We start from the raw sequence: 11943 nt of genomic DNA on the forward strand, positions 1-11943 counted from the left end.
CTTCTGACGAAACAAATTTACATTTATCCTGAGTAGATAATGAGTAGACAGCCACAAAACAGAATTTCCGGGTATTTTCCAATTGGGTGATTCGTTCTTGTCCCACACACAAGCTCTTGAGGGCTCGAAAAACTTCCGGGGTATATTCGCTTCTGAATCAAATGGAATTTTCAATTCGAAACTGCCGACCAAACTGTAAAAACTCACAGTTTTTGGAAATTTCGGTGACATCTGTTTAAGAGAAAAATTCGAGTTTTTGCTCTAAGCAGAAAAAGGTCAAGATTGGTTAACAGATCATAGCGGATTACTTTTTTTGTTGCCAAAACGGGATCATCTTCTGCTCGTTACCAGGACCTCTCTCATCAATTTTGGACTGCTTGGGGAGAGGGTTACTGGGAACGAGATTGGAGATGATTGGGCCACCTCTAGGTACAAGATATCAAAATTGTTTCATTTGCTTCGAAAATAAAAATAAAATACAAACAATTTGCTAAAATGACTCGTGCCAGGAGCTGCTAGCTGTTGATTTTCCGGCTTACATCAGCCTCCATTGGTGACCCTCATACTTCGTGCGAGTTTACAATACCACTTCCGCTGAACTGTAACCTTAACAAGAGGTTGCCATTACCAAGAGTCGACCACTCAATGGACTCTTGCCATAACTAATCGATTGTTTAGAGTACACAAAGCGAATTTGATTGGTCTTTCTCTCGGACTTTTTTCTCGCATTCTGAAACACCTTTTACTGCTACTGCGCCCATTCTATATTCTTCTGAGAAAGGTTTATGAAGAGGTGCCAAAGTGACGTCAAACACAGCTTTTGCTATCCTCTTATTCCATTAATTGGAAGAGACCGGCGGATGCATATCTACTAGCATTAGCATCTGTTGTTTTCTTAGTGTGCGACACAATCTGAGCCTCAACCTCACAACGACAATCGAGACCCTGGGAACGAGGTTGTCCCCAGGTTATTGTGATCCTTATATCCATGGCATAAGTTTGGAAGGTTCCCAGCAGAATCTACAAACGATTTGTAGCACATAGAAAAATGCTATTTGGATCAAAGAAACGCGATTTTCCAAAATAGGCTTTAAAATCCGATCTGGCAATTAATTAAGAGGACCTGAGGTGCTCCAGGTTCGGAGAGGTATTAGAATTACCACACACAAGCGGAACTGACAAGCGGAAAGCTTTAGTAAAAGTCCCGATACTGTGTCAGGATCAATTGGCGCCACCAGTTTTCTTTCTCCCCGATTTTGTGATAACTGGAGGAAGGAGAAACGCATGTACGCCGTTAAAATTAAACCAGGTGCAATCTAGTCTCCCCTTCACTTTATGAAGCGTTTTTGTTGTTCCCGTTATGTAGTTTTAAAGGTTTCCTTTAAAAGATTCCCCATTTTGAAAATTCCCATTAAAGAGATTTCCAACTTTATAAATTCGCCGTTTTAGAAGTTCCAAGTTTTATAGATTACTAGTTCAGTGAGAGCTTCCATGTTGAAATGATTCCCAATTTTGCGTATTCCCTATTCTCTTCCGTTCCCTATTTCTCAATGTTTCCATTCTCTGGAACTCTTATCTATTTTGTTTCGCGATTTGAGTATGAAAGCGTTCTCAACATGTCAGTTAAAGATGTGTGGCAGTGTCAAGTTCGACCACAAACTGAGTCATTGTTCTTCAATAAGAAAACCACATTTCATTGTTAATACTAAAAATTAAACTGCCTAAGTATTTGAGATACTTGTCACATTATGATCACATTATAGATTAAAAAACCCTCAAATTTTACTCTGTCCCTTGTATCTGAGCAACATAATTACGAGAATAGTTCTAAGTGTATCCTCTCAGCATCTAAATCCTTGTTCCTTTAGAAAAAATATTAGGAATGTTTGCCCAACAATTATTGGATGTTATTATTGGAACTATTCGTGAAAAGCCAACTAGACAATTATTTAAAAAGGCACTCTATTTGCATTATCTCGCTCAGTATTGATCACTCCCTTATAGTGTATATCTTCTCTCGTTTATCCTAAATGGTCGCAAAAAGAAAACTGGACAAATTACCAAACTAAAGATGTTCTTAACTGACCGTGCTGTCAGCCTGGGTATATTCTTAGTATGTTCTTAAAATTTTGGTTACTCTCATCCTTAACGCTCTTATAAAAGAAAGATTGTGGGCCAAAATAATTTTTGGGATATCCTGCAAGTATGAACCTCGTAAGAATATGTGAAATACATGAGGATACTTGTAACTACTAAATATTAAACTTTACTCGAATAAAACTGATGCGGCTAAAACAAGGACACTTGTGGCTCTCCTCTGTCTGTTCTTCTACTTGCTTTTCGTCTTACAAGGAATCACGTTCTTATCAAGGTTCCTACTTGGTTCCTACAGGATTCCTTTGCAAATTTGCTTTCGGAGGACTGGGTACAACGACCATCACGTGAGTTTCACAAGCTGTCTGCAGCAAGCTCGTGGAAGGTTCGTGTATGTGGAGAGTGAGGTAATAGTTGACTGTATTTTGGGTACAATTTTAACGGAGCTAGATTTAGAATACTCATCCATGTATTTGCTCATGAAGAGTGTGTATTGTATGCTTCGTTCTTCAAAGGGTGCTGCCACAAGAATGCAATAGTGACGGGGTACGATGCATTGTTACGGTTTACAAGCTTATATTAAATAACTTCCCTGTTTGGTTTGTTTTATACGAAGTAACAAGTTTGAGTGTAGTCTAAGTAAGAAAATGCACTGTGTCAGATGGCTGCCAAATGTGATCAGTGGTTAAAATGGCAAAACACACAGATTGCATTCACCTGTCTGTTCGATGCGTGACACATAGAATTATGTCACGCATTAGAACACCTGGCCAAGTAGACTTCTCGCAGTGAGTCCCTTCTGAGTTAGTTGAACTGCCTGCTTCAGTCAAACAAGCGAGAGAATGATGATTGAGCAAAGATATAGGGACTGCACGATCTTCTGTAACCGACGCGTCCAGAATCTGCTAACCAAATTAGTGAATGTGATGACAGATGGTTTCGCCCATTTTATTGCTAATGCAACAAACACTAAACGGCGTGGGAATATCTATATGCATGTCGAATGCAATCAACTATTGGGAAAGGAAAGAGCAGAAAAACTACTGTATTTAACTTAATTTAATGTTGGAGTGTTTTGGTAAGTTTCGACGGTGTGATGTTTGGGACAAATTCTTGTTTCGAACGGACAACCCATTAAATCAGTGAAGTCAGAATACAGAGCTTTTTCTGCAGAAAAGATGACTCAATACTTGTTTGAGGCCATGTCCTTCAACAAATTCCCCTTCTTCTCGAAGAAAACTACCCATGGATAATCGTTTGACCGAATCTGGTCTTTGGTGATACAATACAATACAATACAATACAATACAATACAATACAATACAATACAATACAATACAATACAATACAATACAATACAATACAATACAATACAACTTTATTTACCCTCGGATTTCAGAGTAGCTAGTAGGTAATATCTAATAATTAGTAGCTAATAATGCGCCAAAGAACTATTACTATGCTCGATGTCATTTGATTTGGGTCACCCGTATCCTTTAAGATTACAAAGCTCTCATAAAAAATGGTCTTGCCGAAACCAGTTGGTAACTTAGCCATAACATACTTGCCCGATAGGAGAGCTTCGACTGCAAGTTTCCGTCCTTGTTTGGGTTCAATGTGTTAGCCATTTGATCTAAAACGCAAAAGCAATTTCCCAGGGGAAATCGAAGACAGATTGGGGTCATAACCTGACAAGAAGTAATTAACTTGTCAAAGAAATCTAACAATGGTCCATTGTCAACGAACCAATCCGAAGATTCTGAACGGTTACAAAAGATCTTACAGTCCTTATATCTTTGCTCAATCACCATTCTCCCCTTGGCTTGCTTGCTTAACTCAGAAGAGACTGTGAGCAGTCTACCTGGCCAAGTGATATTCCCGTCATTCCTTACTTGAATGAGTTATTTGCCAAAAACTAACTGCTTGCCTAAAATTATATAGTTTAGTTATGGAGTTACCATTACTGATGTGCAGATAGATGAAATGCACTAACATGGCTACTGGAAACTAGTCATGACCACTGGAACAACTCAATTTGATTAAATTGAGCAGTTAATGGCTCAGACTTTTTACAGACACTTTGTGGTGTGTCCTTGTAGCCATCTGCGTGTCACTTTCTATGCAAGCCGCATAAATCAAAGTGAACAAACACAAGTTCATTAGTGAAAGGAAAAGAGATTTTTGCATACTGTTAAGTACGTATACGTTTTGATGAATGACGATGAGTCCCTAAACAGTGCGGTTACTAAGCGGGTGCTGACTCACGAAGTTCACAGGCTCTAGGCTTGATTGCCACTTCATTTATTTTGCTGTCTACTCGCGTTAGCATTTACATAACCAATTACGTATAATTAAGTATAATTTGATGCAAGTGTCCACTGACGTTAAGCCCATTCGGGTGGAGTTAGTGCTTGGATGGGAGACCACCGCAAAAGCCCCGTGACAAAGACACAATCTTTTTTTGAACTTCGTTTTTCTTTTTGCTTGATTTCTTTTTTTGCATTTGGTTGTCAAAGGCTTTTTTCGAATCTTTTATTCTTGTATTGGCAGGAGTAGCGATGGAATCCCCAAACGGTGCAATTAGCTAGGCTAAGGGGCTACGCGGCATTGTTGCGGTTGACCGTTGTTCTTGCAAATTAAAAAAAAGGTCGCAAGCAGAATAACTGTACAATGGACATCAATTGCTGAAATTCAAGAGAATCCTACATTAGATTCGCAATTCATGCACGCGCTGCAGGCCTACAATCTCACACTCACTCACTCACTCAGACAGCCCCGATGACAAGATGGGTATTGCACTTACAGTGCGCTACCCACAAAAATTCAGATGACTTCAACAGGATTCGAACCCATGACCTGTGCGATGTCTGCTGTACAATGCTATACCGCTGAGCTGAGCTTTGAATCCACTCAGTTGGGAGCGGAAACTGGGTCTGAAATTGCGCCTTCCTAGTCGCCAATGCGACCAAAAATTGAGTACTGGCGACACGTTTTCATCCTGCCGATGTCTTTTAAAATAAAAATGAAAGCAGTTTTCCCGTTAACTACCTCCATAACTCTCATAAAATACACATTGCGGGCGAAAAAACAATGACTCAGTAAAGAGATTCAAGGGACTGGTGCGACGAATGTAGTACGGTAACAACATGGCGGCTTGTGTGCGGCAGAAGGTGACTGGTGCGGTTTCCGCGGCTGAAATTTTCAACAAACTAAGGGCAGATGTATTTGTTTATTACATTCAAGGTCGGATACATTTTCTCTCCAAAATGTCCGCTTTCGAAAGCGAAAAATAATGCTTGACACACACAAGACCGCGCGGTCGTTGCTTTCTTGTATCCATAAAAGAGTTCGAAACGTGCATTTTCAAGCGAAAATTTTTGGCGACCACAATTTGCCATCTAGCGACTGAAAAGTTTTATCTAGTGGCCATGCCGAGCGACTTGGAGTAATCACAAAATTATTTTCAGCGTAACGGGAAATAATATCTTCAGACAACGATCTCGTAGCCGTCGTTGTCGTCCTTGCATGCTTAAGGTCCCTATTAGAACTAAGTCTACATACAGTCATCACAAATATAAAATCTACAGGAATAAACTTACTGGTTTACTGTGACTTAGTAAAAAGCTTTACTACCAGAGCTATTTTAAAGCTAACCAAAGTAATGTTAAAAATGCTTGGAAGGGTATAAGACAACTTATATCACTTAAGGCAAAAGATTCATCCAAGCCCAATAAACTCATTAAGATCATCAAGAGATTACTGATCCTAAATTAATAGCAAATGAATTTAATAATCATTTTGCAACCATCGGCTCAAGGTTAGCTCGCACACATAAAGCTTACCTCGATAATCCCCATATTTCAAGTTTTTTTCTGTTACCAGTTACCAACTTTGAAATTATAAATATTATAAGTACTTTAAATTCTAATAAAGCAACTGGACCCTTTAGTATCCCAGTTGTTCTCTTGATTGTTTTAAAGAACTTTATTTCTTACCCCCTTGCAATTATCTTTAATTGCTTGTTCACATCAGGCACTGTTCCTGATCATTTCAAAGTGGCAAAAGTTATTCCTGTCTATAAAAAAGGCTCACCACTTTTGGTATCTGTTTCTCGTCCTATCTCATTATTATCTATATTTAATAAGATTCTTGAACGACTCATGTACAATAGATTAATTATTTCGAACAATCATCTGTTTTCTTTGACCAACAGTTTGGATTTCGTTCCAATCATTCTACAGTTTATGCCCTTATTCGTATGGTAGATAAAATTCAAAAAGCTATTGACAGTATGAATTATTCCTGTGGTATTTTTATAACTTTGTGCAAAGCCTTTGATACTGTTGACCATCATATCTTACTTGACAAACTGGAATACTATGGTATCAGGGGCATTGCACATGAATGGTTTTCCTCCTATTTGTCTAATAGAAGTCAATTTGTTTCACTAGACCTTATAGATTCAGATTCAAAACAAATTTCATGTGGGGTGCCACAGGGATCTGTACTGGGGCCTTTGTTATTTTTGACATATGTAAATGATCTTCATAAATGTTCCAATGTACTTGATTTCCACCTCTTTGCAGATGATACCAACATTTTTCTACAAGATCAAAATTTACATTCCCTTGAGTTGAAATTAAATGAAGAACTAGATAAAGTTAATCAACGGCTCCAGTTAAATAGGTTGTCTTTAAACATTGATAATAAAAAAAATTGTAATCTTTTGCCCACCACAACGAAATCCTCAACCAATTTGATTAAAAGTTTCAAGGCAGGCCTGTGGAGCAAACTGCATATATCAAATACCTAGATCTTATCATTGTGGAAAAAACATACACATGAAGTTGGTAAGAAAATTTCAAGGGGCATTGGCATTCTATCTAAGCTTAGACATTTTGTTACTATTGATATTCTTAATCAGTTACATTATTCCTTAGTGTATTATTTTCTGACTTATGGTTTGATTGCCTGGGGAAACACTTATGCCACATCTCTTAAACCTGTTGTAGTTTTGCAGAAAAAGGCACTGAGTACGAATAATAACATTTTCTAATCGAGATGCTCACTCTAGCCCTCTGTTTTCACAGCTAGGATTAATCAAATTAATGGATCTTGTGACTACTCATACTGCCCTTTTCAAGTTTCAGTATCATCATCTTTTACTACCTAAGGCTTTTGACAACTTCTTTTCACCTATATCATGTAAACACAATTATAATACTAGGCTAGCATCAAAATCAACTTATTATATCGATCATGTTAGAACTAATTACGGTAAATTTAATTTACATTTCTCTGGTCCTTCTGTTTGAAATAATCTGGATGATGATTTAAAAAGTAGTTCTCTGCATTTATTTAGACAAGTAATGATGGAAAAATTCTTATCTACCTATGTTTAACGCTAGCTTGGCATTGTCAATTTATTCTTAGCTTATTACTGTTCAAACTCAAGAATTGATAATACTATATTACTATCTGGTACCAGTTTTTTCGGTTTTTTTTTTTGTTGTTTGTTTATTTTTTTCCCTAAATGTATTTCCCTTGGATAAGTTAGGTATATTTATTTCATTATTTCATTATTTATCCTCTTGTCTATTCTATTAGTTGTGTGTGTATGTGTTACAACCCAGAAAATGCAAGCAATAATTTATTGAAACTACTCAGCTCGTTTAGTTTATAACTTTTCTGGGTGTTTTTTTGCCTGATCAAATTAATTTACTCTGTTGTATAAAACGTTTTCTAATTTGGCAAATAAATGGATGGTTGTTGTTGACATCGCCCGTATAACGATACCCTATACGTCACGAATGAGATGTCCTCATCATTCGCAAGGGAAGAGAAGACCGCATCGCACCCGCCGCAGCTCAGTACTTCCAAACCTAAGCGAAAGATCTATCCGCTGAGAAGATTAATCGAAAAAATATGAACTGTTTTCATTATTTTTACTGAGTACTCAGCGAGCTGTTGTGAGGACACTCAAGCTTGAATGTTTATCACGGACAGTTAAGATTTCAAACTTTGAACTTTAGAACTTTATTAGTGTCATGTTGGGTTTTTATCTTTTTTAGTCGGGCAGTAGTATCTAAGGAAAGGAGGGATGTAGTAAAGCATGCATTGTTTGACACACTTGACAGCCCCATCATGCTTAAGAAGCATAAGCAGGCGCATAGCGTCCTATACGCAAATACGCACGTGCGTACTTGAAGTGACCAGAAATTTTTGAAATTTAAAGCAATTGTTTCTATTTTTAACCTTTTACTTGTACGCAACCAAGATTTCCTTATGAAAACACCACTTTGATTAAATTCTAAAAACTAACTAGCAAAAGCTATACCATGTTCTCACTTAGTTTTGCATCGACTTTTTTTACACTAAACAATGTAGTGTTGTTTGGTCAGCGTGCAACAAAAAGGCGAAGTTGCAAAGGAAAGACGTTCCGAGAACGTTGTTGACAATTCCAGTCACGCTAGCACAACCAAAACAATGTTTTGTTTGCGCCAAGTTTGCTCAAGATAAGGGCAAGACGCTTTGATCTTTGCTTGTATTAACACAACTATTTCGAACAAGAAATAAAGAACGCAGTATTTTTCGCTTAGTTTACTTAGGTTTCTAGATCATATGTACTTGTGCGTACTCGAATAAATGACCACGCTACGCGCCTGATAAGTAGTTTTACGGAACGAGCGTAGAGAAGCTTTTGAGTCTTTCGTGTTGTATAGTATTCTCAGTTTTTTATTGAAGACATTGCATAAACGGTGCAGGCTGTGCTGTCCACTGGCTAGGCCTCTTGCCTTGAGATCCGGAGATCCCAGGTTAACGCACGTTCTGACCACTGGTTGAATTTGTTCCTGGTAGTCCCTGGTTCAACTTCTCAGCTGCACTTGTAAATAGCCAACTAGTTTGCCGCCGACCGGTTGCGATTCTTAACTGTCGTTGCTGAATGTTCTGTTCTGTCGTGATTGTCTTTCATTGGTCCTGAAAAGCCCCTATCATATAGGGAGTGGTCAGTTGAGTATGTATTGTATTATTGCAACGTTTATTCCTTGCGGGAAGACAACTGCCTGCTCGTACCTAGATTTCGTACTCAAAAAACAGAAGGAACACGTCGCGTAAAGAGGTGCGATCTTATGGAATAGTAAAAAAAAACAATTCAAAGAAATCAAAACACAATTCTAGGTCTCTTGTGTCAACATTTATTCCAGCCTCTTCATTGGAATCAATATCTGCCCTATGCCTAATTTCCTCCCCACATTCTCCTTCTTCAGAGTCCATTTCTTCGCCGGAATCCTACCTCCACTGTTTTATTGGTGAAAATAGCATTTTTTTTTTGTCAAAATTGCCAACAACTAGGTTGGATAGTGAATGCAAATGAGAAGGCGAGGGAAGCCCCTTCATGGGAAAGAAGCGAAATTGAAGGAAATGTCAAAAGTGGCGAAAGAGGCAGTTTTGTCAAAAGGGCGACAATTTGGTTCGAATCAAATTCAAATGCCGGCAAGGCACAACGGCCCTTGAAACGTGGCGAAATTGGTTAAGGGCGGTGCCTACTATTGTTATTGCGCATACGTTCTGCGCATCTCAAGATACTCGGATTTCCTATCGGCAGTGCTTATTAATACAGGGATATTTTTTCGCGGCTCAAAACTATGCGGAGAAAGCAGAACTTAGCAAGTGTTCTTGGTATTCAAAAAGCAAATTGGGGGTAACCGCGCAATTTTCAGAGATAATTAAGCTTGAATTTGGAAAAGAACGCCATACATTGCTTTCTATTTTAAAGCTTTTTACAAATATTCTTGATTAATTATCTTCGACAAATGCGTGGTTAGCCCCAAATTTCTTTTTGGATTTCAATAACACTTGTTAAGATCTGCTTTTCCCGCATATTCAGTAAACCGCGCAAAAATACCTTTGAATTAGTAGGCACCGTCCTTAAAATGGCAATCGCCAACAACTCGGTTGGATAGCAAATGCAAATGAGAAGGCAAGAGGGTTTCTTTGGAAAACGGTGAAATTGGCGAAAATGACAAATGTGGCAAAAAAGCCATCTTCCGAAATATTGCTTTGAAATTACACCAATAAAATACAAAATCTGTACGTGACAAAATCATTGCGTGATGCTCAGTTAGTATGCGCAATAGCAATATTTGGCACCATACTTTAAAAGGGACCTCCACTAAATTCGAAGAGAACTTTATTTTACCACAGAACACATTGTTTGCAATCAAAACTGTTTGAACTTTTTCATTGAAAGCGATTGTATTTGAAGGAAAACAATTTCAAAAACATTTTTTTTTGTTTTCGAATTTCCCGGACGTCGCCATCTTGAATAATTGTCAAGTATAACGGTTACCCTATTGTTGCAAAATAAAAGCTGTTTGTGCCAGAACAACAGGACATACAACCGTTAAACGTCACAGTTATTCAAGATGGCGGCGCTTGGAAAATTTGAAAGTGAAAATAAGCGATTCGAAAATTCATCTTTTTTATATACTTTTTTGAAAAAAAAATTGTCGTGGAAATTTGATTGCAAATATTATTTTATTCGGTTTGTAGTTATTCCGTAGTTGGAGTGGAGGTTCCCTTTAAAGCACAATATTCGAGCAACTTGCAAAATCAAATGTCAAAAAAAAAGTATTCTGCAGAAGTCTTTGGCCAAATTTTCCGCCAAGCCATTCGCCGCGAAAAAGGTATCCTGACGGATACGTTATCTAGCCAGACAAAACGACTTTATTTGCACAAAGAGCATGTACAAAGATGCACAAAGCGATTATCGCTATTTCCGCTGTTCTCTCACCCTCCGTACCACGGATTCAAGCAATTCTCGTTTAGCGGGAGATACGTGAAAGAAACAATCTTTGTCGAATCTTATTTTTGAAAATGCAAAACGCTCATTAATTTTTCACCACCCGACATTTTATCTACTTAAAACGCCTGGCTGGTGGCTGCAGCGTTGTTCAAATCATCGATACACAGTGTGCGAGGACAGAAATACGCGATACACCATGTTTGCCTTGTGTAAGGGCATTTGAATGCAAACAAAACAACAGTTTTGTCGGCTCGCTTTTTAAGAAACTGATGTCTGGGAAGTAAGCCAAGTGCGATTGTGTCGCCGAGGATTCCTGCAGAATGCTTTCTTCTCGAAATGTGCTTTTACAGTTGTCTCGAATAGTGTACTCCAGGCGCACGCTGCTACTTGAAAACAATACGTGGTAATATTTTCTTTCTTAGAGGGTCGGTTTATTTTGTAATGGGTGATTTGCCCAACAATTTGAGTCAGCCTTTACTTTACCATGGATCGGTTTTTTGCATGACACTCTCTTCCTCCCGTTCAAAAAAGGCAGCCCGGTAAACATCGGTAAATACCACTTGTAGCAGCAGCAAGTATATCTATGAAGAATCATAACCTTTTCAAATAACCACCCACTTCCACATTCTTTAAACTGTTATAATATTAACGCTTACATTTTTAAAAAGGATATCTACTTTATTACATTCGTCAAGATCTATAATTGTTTCAGACTGATAATACTCGTTCTGAAAAGTAGTCACGTGCACATCCGTAATTATTGGATTAATTTCATTTCACAAACCAAAACAGTTTTTCTCTTATGCTCATTAACAAAATTCAAATGTGGCTCCCTTCAATTCCTTTAATTCTACAGTTTTTTAGATGCCATTTATTCCAGTTAATCAGTGTTGATCCCTCTGCTTATTATTACTTGGTTTGTATTTCTTCCTTTGCTTCAGGTCGTGCACCTAAGCCAGTTTATCAAATTACTTGCTGTAGTTTCAATAACTGCTAGGACCGGGAGCCTACAACTTGTTTGTTTTTACAGAATGAGCTTCACG

The 11943-nt window shown here is 38.0% G+C and overlaps 1 protein-coding gene across 1 annotated transcript in view; it reads right to left on the reverse strand.

Moving 5' to 3' along the window:
- Window positions 1–11029: 11029 nt before the first annotated feature.
- LOC137969350 (low-density lipoprotein receptor-related protein 6-like) overlaps window positions 11030–11943 on the reverse strand; it is a 90743-nt gene continuing 89829 nt past the window's right edge. The window contains exon 21 of the mRNA XM_068815548.1: window positions 11030–11943. This exon is cut by the window's right edge and continues 2864 nt beyond it. The gene's annotated coding sequence lies outside the window, so the exon portion shown is untranslated.

The sequence above is a fragment of the Montipora foliosa genome, chromosome 9, assembly GCF_036669935.1.
Source record: "Montipora foliosa isolate CH-2021 chromosome 9, ASM3666993v2, whole genome shotgun sequence".
Classification (NCBI taxonomy): domain Eukaryota; kingdom Metazoa; phylum Cnidaria; class Anthozoa; order Scleractinia; family Acroporidae; genus Montipora; species Montipora foliosa.